Source organism: Botryllus schlosseri, chromosome 10 (genome assembly GCF_051294905.1).
Source record: "Botryllus schlosseri isolate E-star chromosome 10, Bs_hap1, whole genome shotgun sequence".
In the NCBI taxonomy this organism is placed as follows: Eukaryota; Metazoa; Chordata; class Ascidiacea; order Stolidobranchia; family Styelidae; genus Botryllus; species Botryllus schlosseri.
The window spans coordinates 18,864,903-18,873,707 of NC_137245.1; positions in this window are offsets into that span (position 1 = coordinate 18,864,903).

Here is an 8,805-nt window from a genome sequence, read left to right on the forward strand (position 1 = left end):
CGACTCCGATCATGTTTTTCAATTCTCTGCCCCGGCTATGATCCGGCTCCGGCCGTATCAGGAAAAGTAGCCTACTGATCCGCCAAAAATGAAAAAGTCTGGCCGGATATCCATCCAGCTCCGGTCCATGCTCCGCCCTACGACGGTACGGTGGTTCCCCAAATTTATGAATGTGACTCGTTTATTTTCGCGCTGGCTTGGCGGTTTGACGGCTTGACGTGTGGTTGGTAGTTATTCAGTTACAAAAGTCATGCTTTTTAATTTAGATTCTGGCCAAAATTGAAAAATCCGGCCCCGGTCCATGCTCCGCACTACACGGTACTACCTGAAATACTGTGGCGTGGCGAGATAGCGTAGTGGTGTAATTCATCGCTACAACGCCAATGCGTTGCGGGTTCGAGTCTGACCAAGGTCGTCTCCAGAATTCCTGCCTAAGTGATGGACGTTTATCTACGGTCCTCCTTGCCATCTCTTCCGTGTAAGTGGTGTCTCATTAAAGCCTAGAAGTGGGCCGTGCTACAAGTCGGCAGCTATGGAATTAAAATAAAGAAGATTGGCCTGGTGTGAATGACCATAGTAGTCGACAAACACCATGAATACCAAAAAACTAAAATTCCTGAAATACTATCTCCTTGTGAAGTTTGATATTCTGGGGAATCCCCAAGCCTTTTTTTAAATGGTCTCGGAATTATCTGGGGCATATGGGTCATCGTACGTCAAGGCAATATTTCCATTGCCCAATTGCCCGTTGATCATTCTTATCAGATAGGCCTAATTCTCCCTCGTTTGAATGCTGTTGCAATCGCCAAAGCCATTTCAGCTAGGCATGAATAGTGAATTAGTGATGTTCAACAGAGGAAATTAGCTTATTTTCAAACAGCAACAACAATATTTTGAAATTATTTTCAGCATTTCAAAATGTTTTCTAGCGTCCTTATGAAATTTGAAAGCAGATCACGGGTCGCAAAATATGACCTCTCGGGACGCGTGTCGGTGACCCCCGTATTAGACTGTGAAAACGACAAGTAGCCTAGCCTACGGTCTCCAAATTTAACACCCAGCTCGGCCTAGTGCCCAATGTAACAGTGTTCGAACATTTTCCAATCCGGGTGTCCATTTTTGGGCAAGTAGTTATTGCCTACGAGGTGTCCATGGTCTACATTTATTTTGACTGAATTTAGTGGGTTTTATAAGTCGCTTTAACGTCAACCTGTGTTGATATTTTATTTGGAATCTATCGGAATGGGTTTAAATATGCTGCAGCATAATCGCCACAATGATCATGGTTACGAACCTGTTACAACGTAGGCCTCCTTTACATAGGTTTTCGTTTATTTAGGCTAGTGTCAAAATCGTACAAGATGACCGTGACGGTGTTATCACAGCAACCCTGGATGGAAATATGAATATTGTAGGCCCACTATTCATTTCGTTCATTGACCAATACAGGCTGCTGCTCTCTAGGATATCATCAGTAGTTAGTATCCATACTGTAATATTACCGATCTTGGTTGTTGTAGATATTGGATTTTGTACGAAGTATGCAATTACCCAAGTCGGTAAACACAGTAACTGTGTACCCTGAAGAATAGATAACTGCCCAAATACTATTGTATTGTCTCGGGAATTTTTTGACACAGGGTGGCAGTATATTTATGTATGTGGTTTGGCCAATGATATATATACAATGATTGGAAACTACCGTGAGATCTGCGTTTCAGCGTGTTACTGGTCACGCTTCATCGCATACACAGTTGTGCTGTAAACAAAGGCTTCCTCAGCAATACTTCTTTGAGGAACTAGCGATGATATATAATTCATTGGGTATATTTATCAGTGGCAATTAACGTTAACGTGTTGAATAGCTTTAAAAGTGCATTTCTTTCTCGCGTCTGGCATTTTTCTTCTGATTATGCTAGCGGACCGCTGCCATATAAACGTTGATTCACGTACACGTACTTGGTACAGTCGTACACCTAGTTCACAAGATAAATTTCGCGCGTCATGCGCGTATCGTAAATCCAATTCACACATTGACGACTCGCAATTATACGCAATTCCCGTGATGTAGCCTTGTGACGACCAAAGAGGCTCATGTTCACACAGTCGTGGTCGTTCAACCTTTGTTGCAAGTGACACATCCTTCATTCCAACTTGCTAAATCAATGACATTATATATAACTAAATATCAAGCAGACGTAGTTTTTAAAGGAGTAATTCTAGTTATTTTTTGAGTATTCGAGTAGGTTTGCCTACTTCCGCAGGTGATTGTTTTCATACTACTCACCAAACAAAAACATCACAACTTGTTTTTTTCCGGGGATATCTAGATCTCCTGAGTTTTGAAGGTTTTTGAAAATAGCACGCACATATTTAATGGCCATTTTGCGGCAGTCACTAAGCTTAACCCTGCAATTTCAAAAGTGACTATTTCCAACTGACTCAGAGCGAACAACCAAATCTACTTTTAGAACTTTTTAAAAGTACTATACCGATTTATATTTTCGCTACTTCTATTTGAACCTGAGTAAATCATTGTAGCAATACTTCCACTACTTCAGTAGCAACGCTGCATACATCACCCACCTCTGAAAAAAGTCACCTATCCATGATCATTCCACAAAATCTCGATGCCCTACAATACAGAATTGAATTTTCAGGATTCCATCATGTTATGTAAAGAAATACATACACTTCACAGATATAGAACATTTACGAATACATAATTTAATCCTCAAATCCCTAATTCATGTGTATATGACCGAAATAATGATGCAGGCATTTGAAAAAAGTAACATTAATATGCAACTGTACAGAACTAGACCAATGCAAAAATAACCATGTGGACAACAAAAACAGTTTATGCCTGATTTGTTAAGCAATAACAGTGCTAGATACCAAGTTTTGTCATCTTCAACTTGGGAAAAGTATTTGGATGATGTCCTTAATAATGCAGCAGTACACTCGCTTTCGTTGGCTCAAGAATGGCCAAATACGACCCGAATGATGCCGTATCTACTCTTGATGAAATCTGCCTTGTTTAGCTATTTGTCCATCTTTGCTTGCTCTTGCCCGAATCATTGGTAGGATGGGGAACATTCTTTTTCCGTAATTTTACATGATATCAAGGTGTCACCAAATTCATTAATATCTGTAAGTGCAGAATAAGGATTCGGCTATTTGACCGTACTTGTCCATGGTTAGTAAACGCATAAATGGTTATCGAGACTCAAGAATTTTTTGGTTTCCCAAGTTGCTGTTCCTTCAGCACAAGAATCTATCCATTTTCGCATTTTAGGCAAGAAATCATTTTCCAGCCAGTCCAAGCGTGAATCGTCTGGACTGCAATATGGCTTCAAGTTGGCGTTGTAGCTGAACTTGGTTGATGTATTCATAATGTCGAACCACTTGTAAATACCGGCAAACCATGCAGAAGCTTCTTTAGCCTCACCTCTCCTGCTCGCATAATACGCGCAACACTATTAGAGAGAAGCTGAGCTGCAAAAATCTCCCGCATCTTTGCCAAGCTTTGCATATGAAAATGTGCATCCGTCAATTTGCCGCATCTCAATTCCGTCAGTTCAAACAGCCGTAAAATGCCGCCATCGAATAAATTTACCATCCTTGTTGAGAAGTTTCGTACCACCAGTGCGGCTGGCGTAGAGGTTGTTGCGTACGCTCTTGGAACATCTTGCGATTTGCACTGAGTCCATCAGCAACAAACGCAGATACCCGAAATCCACAATCCTCCAGGATGCCGACACATTTCCAGAATATAGGCCTACTCGAAAGTCGAAATGAAGCCACCGACTTTGTTGCGCAGTATGCCAAGGGTTTGGAAACGGACGTTACCAGACCACTGGCATAAACTTGAAGAGCGTGTGTAGCTGCATGGTTCATCATCATCTACAGGTCTTGACTCCCCAAGATCAACGAATCCTACCATTCCGTCTTTCGTTGTACTGAATACAATATTCTCTTTCACTGAAAATGCAAAAAATCAGAAGTAGTTAGACACATGAAACATCACCGTGAACAGCATTGCTGAAATATTCGCGGTGAAGATTTCGACACAGCTATAAAGTCATGAGAACACAATCTAGCCAATTTACAGGCAAATTCAAGGTTGGAATTGCTCCAATTTGCAATTTTATCGATTTGTGTCCTATACGCAAGAGCAAATGCATTAGACATTAAAACGAAACTCGTTTCAACAGCTTACCAGTCAACTACCATAGGAATCAAAATATATAGCCAAGGTAGCCCACCACTCTGTAGTGCTTATGCAATGATGAAGAGTAAGCTACAGTATAGAATCATTTCCTCACCTTTCAACAAATCAGATGTCGCGAATGAAGTTCGCAAATCTTCAAATCGCCTTTTTTGTACAATTGATCCAGCCACGATATTGACGCATGCTCCTTATAAATTTCTCAAGGTTTTCCGCCCATTCATATTTGGCGCCAGTACAAAAACGTTTAGCTGAAACTTTAAACAAATGCGCATTGGCAGAGGTTTTAGCACACCCTAGTATGCAACACTATCTCACATCTGACGCAACCAACTATTCATCAATCAACTATTAGTGAGAAAAAAGAGTTATAAATATTATAGTAGCCTTCAATAAAATTGCTTTCTGTTAAATGGGTCTCATCGAATTTTCAGGTTGGCCACCCACCAGCAATAAGATTATTCACAAAAGCATCTTAATCAGTTTCGCTTTCAAGAATCAGATGGCGTAATTGATGCTTTAAAATGTTCGAATCTCAATCTGTCCTAATTTTCCAAGCTTTTTTACGCTCATCCACAGGTACTAAAACCTAAGCAGCTAGTCAGTACCTGAATATTGCGCATTGGCGGAAGTTTGATTAGACCTTAGTATGCAGTACTGTCTCACTATGCTCGCAAAACCTGTTAACAATCAACCAACAAACGAAAAAACAGTGGAATAACTGCCAGCAAAGGTGATAGCAGTACCCCACCACGGTTAACATTACTCAATGAAGTGTATGCAGTCAGCCTTATCCGCGCACACGCTGATTTCGGCGGGAGTAAACCTTACAGCGTTAGGGGGCGTGGCAGTTTCCAATCATTGTATATATATCATTGGTTTGGCATTTTATCCAAGTGGCGTCTAAATTGTTCGGGCTCCACATTTTGAAAGGCGATCAAGCAGTGGAGCAACTCACAGTCGCTCGGATCGAACTTACTAATGAAGACGGTCCGATTCCTGCATACCATGTGATCGCAATGTCGTGACTTCTTCAAGTGCCCCTGTCTACTGCGGCAGTCGTTGTGAAAAACAATTTGTGACCAAATGGAAAGCTAGATGGCTATTTCAAATTCCATAAATATTATCGTAATACTCCGAACGACTACACTACGATGTGAGGGATCTATATAGGGACTTGCCTTGTCGGCAGTGCTAATTTATATAGTAACTGGGGCCCAGGGCCGTATCTGTCACACCCCAAACCCCCCAATTGGGGGGGGGGGGTACGAGCTCGAAGGGGGCCCAAAATTATTTCGTGAATTAGCATAAATTACGGAGTATTTTTTGAAAATGTATGCAACGCTCCGCGCGATTTCAAGTTGTCAAGTATCTTGATTTTGGGGTACTCTTCCCCCAAGAAAAAATACCCAAGATTTAAAGAAATGAGCATATCGGCGTTGGCTATTACCGGGCCACGATACGCCAAGACATATAAAGTTTTAGGCCATGTAACATGCGACTCCAGGAAGTGTGCCAGAATGATCGACAGCGAGAAAACCTTGGCCGAAAAGGACTGTCCTAATGCTGACTGAAAACTTCGTTTTATATACAAAATACATATGGGATTAATTAGGAGCCTAAATGACTGGCGCTGAATGTTCCTGTCTTGGCATATGGGGGGCCCAAGACCAACGTTTTGGGGGAGGGCTGACAAAGTGCTGTTACGGCCTTGCTGGTGCCGGAGGTAGGCGTATGTGCGTTTAGTTATATCTTTCTTTGCCATTTTGTTAAACTGATATAGACGAACATTTATTTATTTGCTACATACCAGCATTACGCCTGGATTGCAGCTTACTTGAATGCCCCACCTCTTGAATGTGGTGGTATCGCTTTCATTGTCTTTCCTGAATATTTGTTCAAACTTGAATGTAGCGAAATAAAAAATCTGTCTGTCTTCCATGTTTTCGTAAAATATTCCACATCGCGCACAATCGAATTCGCGATGAAATAGGCTGTGACACTCGTAGAAAAATTAACAACGAAAATTACTGCATTAGATCAGTGGATATGAAAACGGTGTACTTTCTTCAGTTCGCTATTTTGTACAGTTTCTAGGTGTACGGTGGTTACCATTACCAGGATATGATGATGGATTAGCAATGGCAGATCAGCGAAGTTGACAAAATTTCTGAACTTGTCACGAGCCGAACAGCAAAATAGATTATAGATTTTTAACGTTCTCAGGTGTATGCACAGGACATTGTACAACAGGGGTGGCCAACCTTTTCGGTCATAGGGCCACATGCACTTGACGAACCATTTCGCGGGCCACTAGCCGCGCGAAGCGCGTATTTTTTTCGAAGTTTACAGGTCAATAATATTATTGCTTGAGTATATTGCGGGTGTGCTGTATATCGCTGGGCTCTCAGTTTACAAGCACCGAACTATTCGGCGCCTGGTCATATCGATATCAAAAGCTTCGGTCAACATGCGCCAATCATTTTGTGCCCATGGGGTTTTCATCGTCGACGGTCTTTCTGCGAGGGCAAACAACTAATCATATTTTTGGTTGGTCTTGCAAGTTCACAATTTGTGCATCCAATTTTGAAAATATTTCTGATTTCGGAAATTAGGTCGCGGGCCACTCAAAACCTTCTCGCGGGCCACGGGTGGCCGACCCTGTTGTACAGTGTATATATATCTGCTGGTAATGATGCAACAGTGGTAAGTTAGTTAGATAGTGGTAAGTTAGTTAGATTAATGTTAAATTGTTCGTGTATCTCATATCTCAGCGCAACAATGATGCAGCATTGGTCGAGAACACAATCGCAAGCACATTGACACACCAATGCGGCATTAGTGAAGAAATAACAAATTAGGTAAGGTGGTTTTCAACCTTTCACTATCATTACCAACATCCAATACAGGGCACATCCGGTTACTTCTCACTACACCGATTTCACCATAACGAGTCAGGAATATTAGTCAGGCCTGTGACTCCAAATTTAAACTTTGCCACCGACGATCCAGAATTCCCGACTATTCAGAGTCACTACTTTATAACAAAATAGTAAATGTGGTCACATAATCCCCAGTGACCATACTACACAAATTCTCGATGCCCATTGTCCACTTTTTCTCCAACCAAGAATGTTGTCATTGAGAGCAGATGAATGCAGAAATAAGCTATGCGGCTTGTTTCTATCAAGTAGCATTAAACATCATTATTGCAATGCCATCCGTTAAAGATTACAATGACGCGTATTTTCGAAAGGGTTTCGCAAATTTAATCGTGGAATTACGCATCAATGATAAATATGAACTGCCACGATCTTCATACAACGATAGACAATGGCTCTCACTCGTAATATAATTTGGTTCAACAAATGGCAGCAATCTAAACAAAGGCGGCGTAAAAGGTGTGCTAACTCATATAAAGTGGCAAATATAACTTTATGTATTTGCGTTTAAAGTAGTTTAAACCAAGACACATTTATGAAACTGTAGCGACGGTTTCCTGACTAGGGTCGGAGCATAGTCATTCTGACCGCAAATCTGCACAAGGGTGATTTCATCGTGGTATATACGAAACAAACTTATATCAGAATTGTTAAATGTAACGATTACATATCGTATTTTCGATGTGGGCTTGCTATATTACGACTGGACCGACATCTATCTCCAGAAAAATACAGGAATCGGCCTGTCCAACGATGTCATCACGCTTTTAATCGTCCCGAGTAAGAAGGTCTTCAGTATTGTTGGATTGGTTATGATGACCTCAGGAGCTCGCTTAGATGAAATTGCTGAATAATTGTGCCCTGAATTACAATACTTCTGTTGGCCTGAAAGTACTAGTTTTTTAGTTTTATGGTAAATAATAGAAATATATATGTATACAGGATATATTTTCACATTACTCCCTCTAATTGGAAGTTGTATCGGAATAATATATACTATGGTTATTAAGCGATATCGGCGATATTAAGCGATATTAAGCGATACTAAGCGATACCCACACTTATGGTATCGGAAGCGCTGCTATTCAAACGTTTCAGGTCAGTGATATAAATTACGATTAACAGTGTTATGTATATTTATATATGTATTGAATTGTAGATTTGTGGATTTGGGTGTATGTAGCCTATCTTAACATTGAGAGAGAGAGAGAGAGAGAGAGTCAAGGAAAAGAGAGGAGTATGCCTAAATGTGATGCGTATAAATGTGTTCAGGTATTTTCATCTCTCTGTTATAACTTCGCGTTTCGTCATCGGGTATCAAATGTACCAGCACTTGTTCTATCTTGCTCTCAAATTCGCGCCAACACCATTCCAGTCAGCTGCTAACTTTTCACGAGCGAAATGTTGACACATAATACGTTTCATCAACAGAAAACCGCCTTTCATTCGCGGCTATTGGGACATAAGGACCCACGCCTCACAACAATGTGTGCCCATAAAAGAAAATGAGATGAAAGGGGGCGGTACACGTTTGTTTCTGGCTGGACCCCTCGATCTCATTCGATAACCACGCAAAAAAGTTTCCAACTGTCGACTTTAGGACCGAACTACGGGACAGTCCGCTTTGCTGAG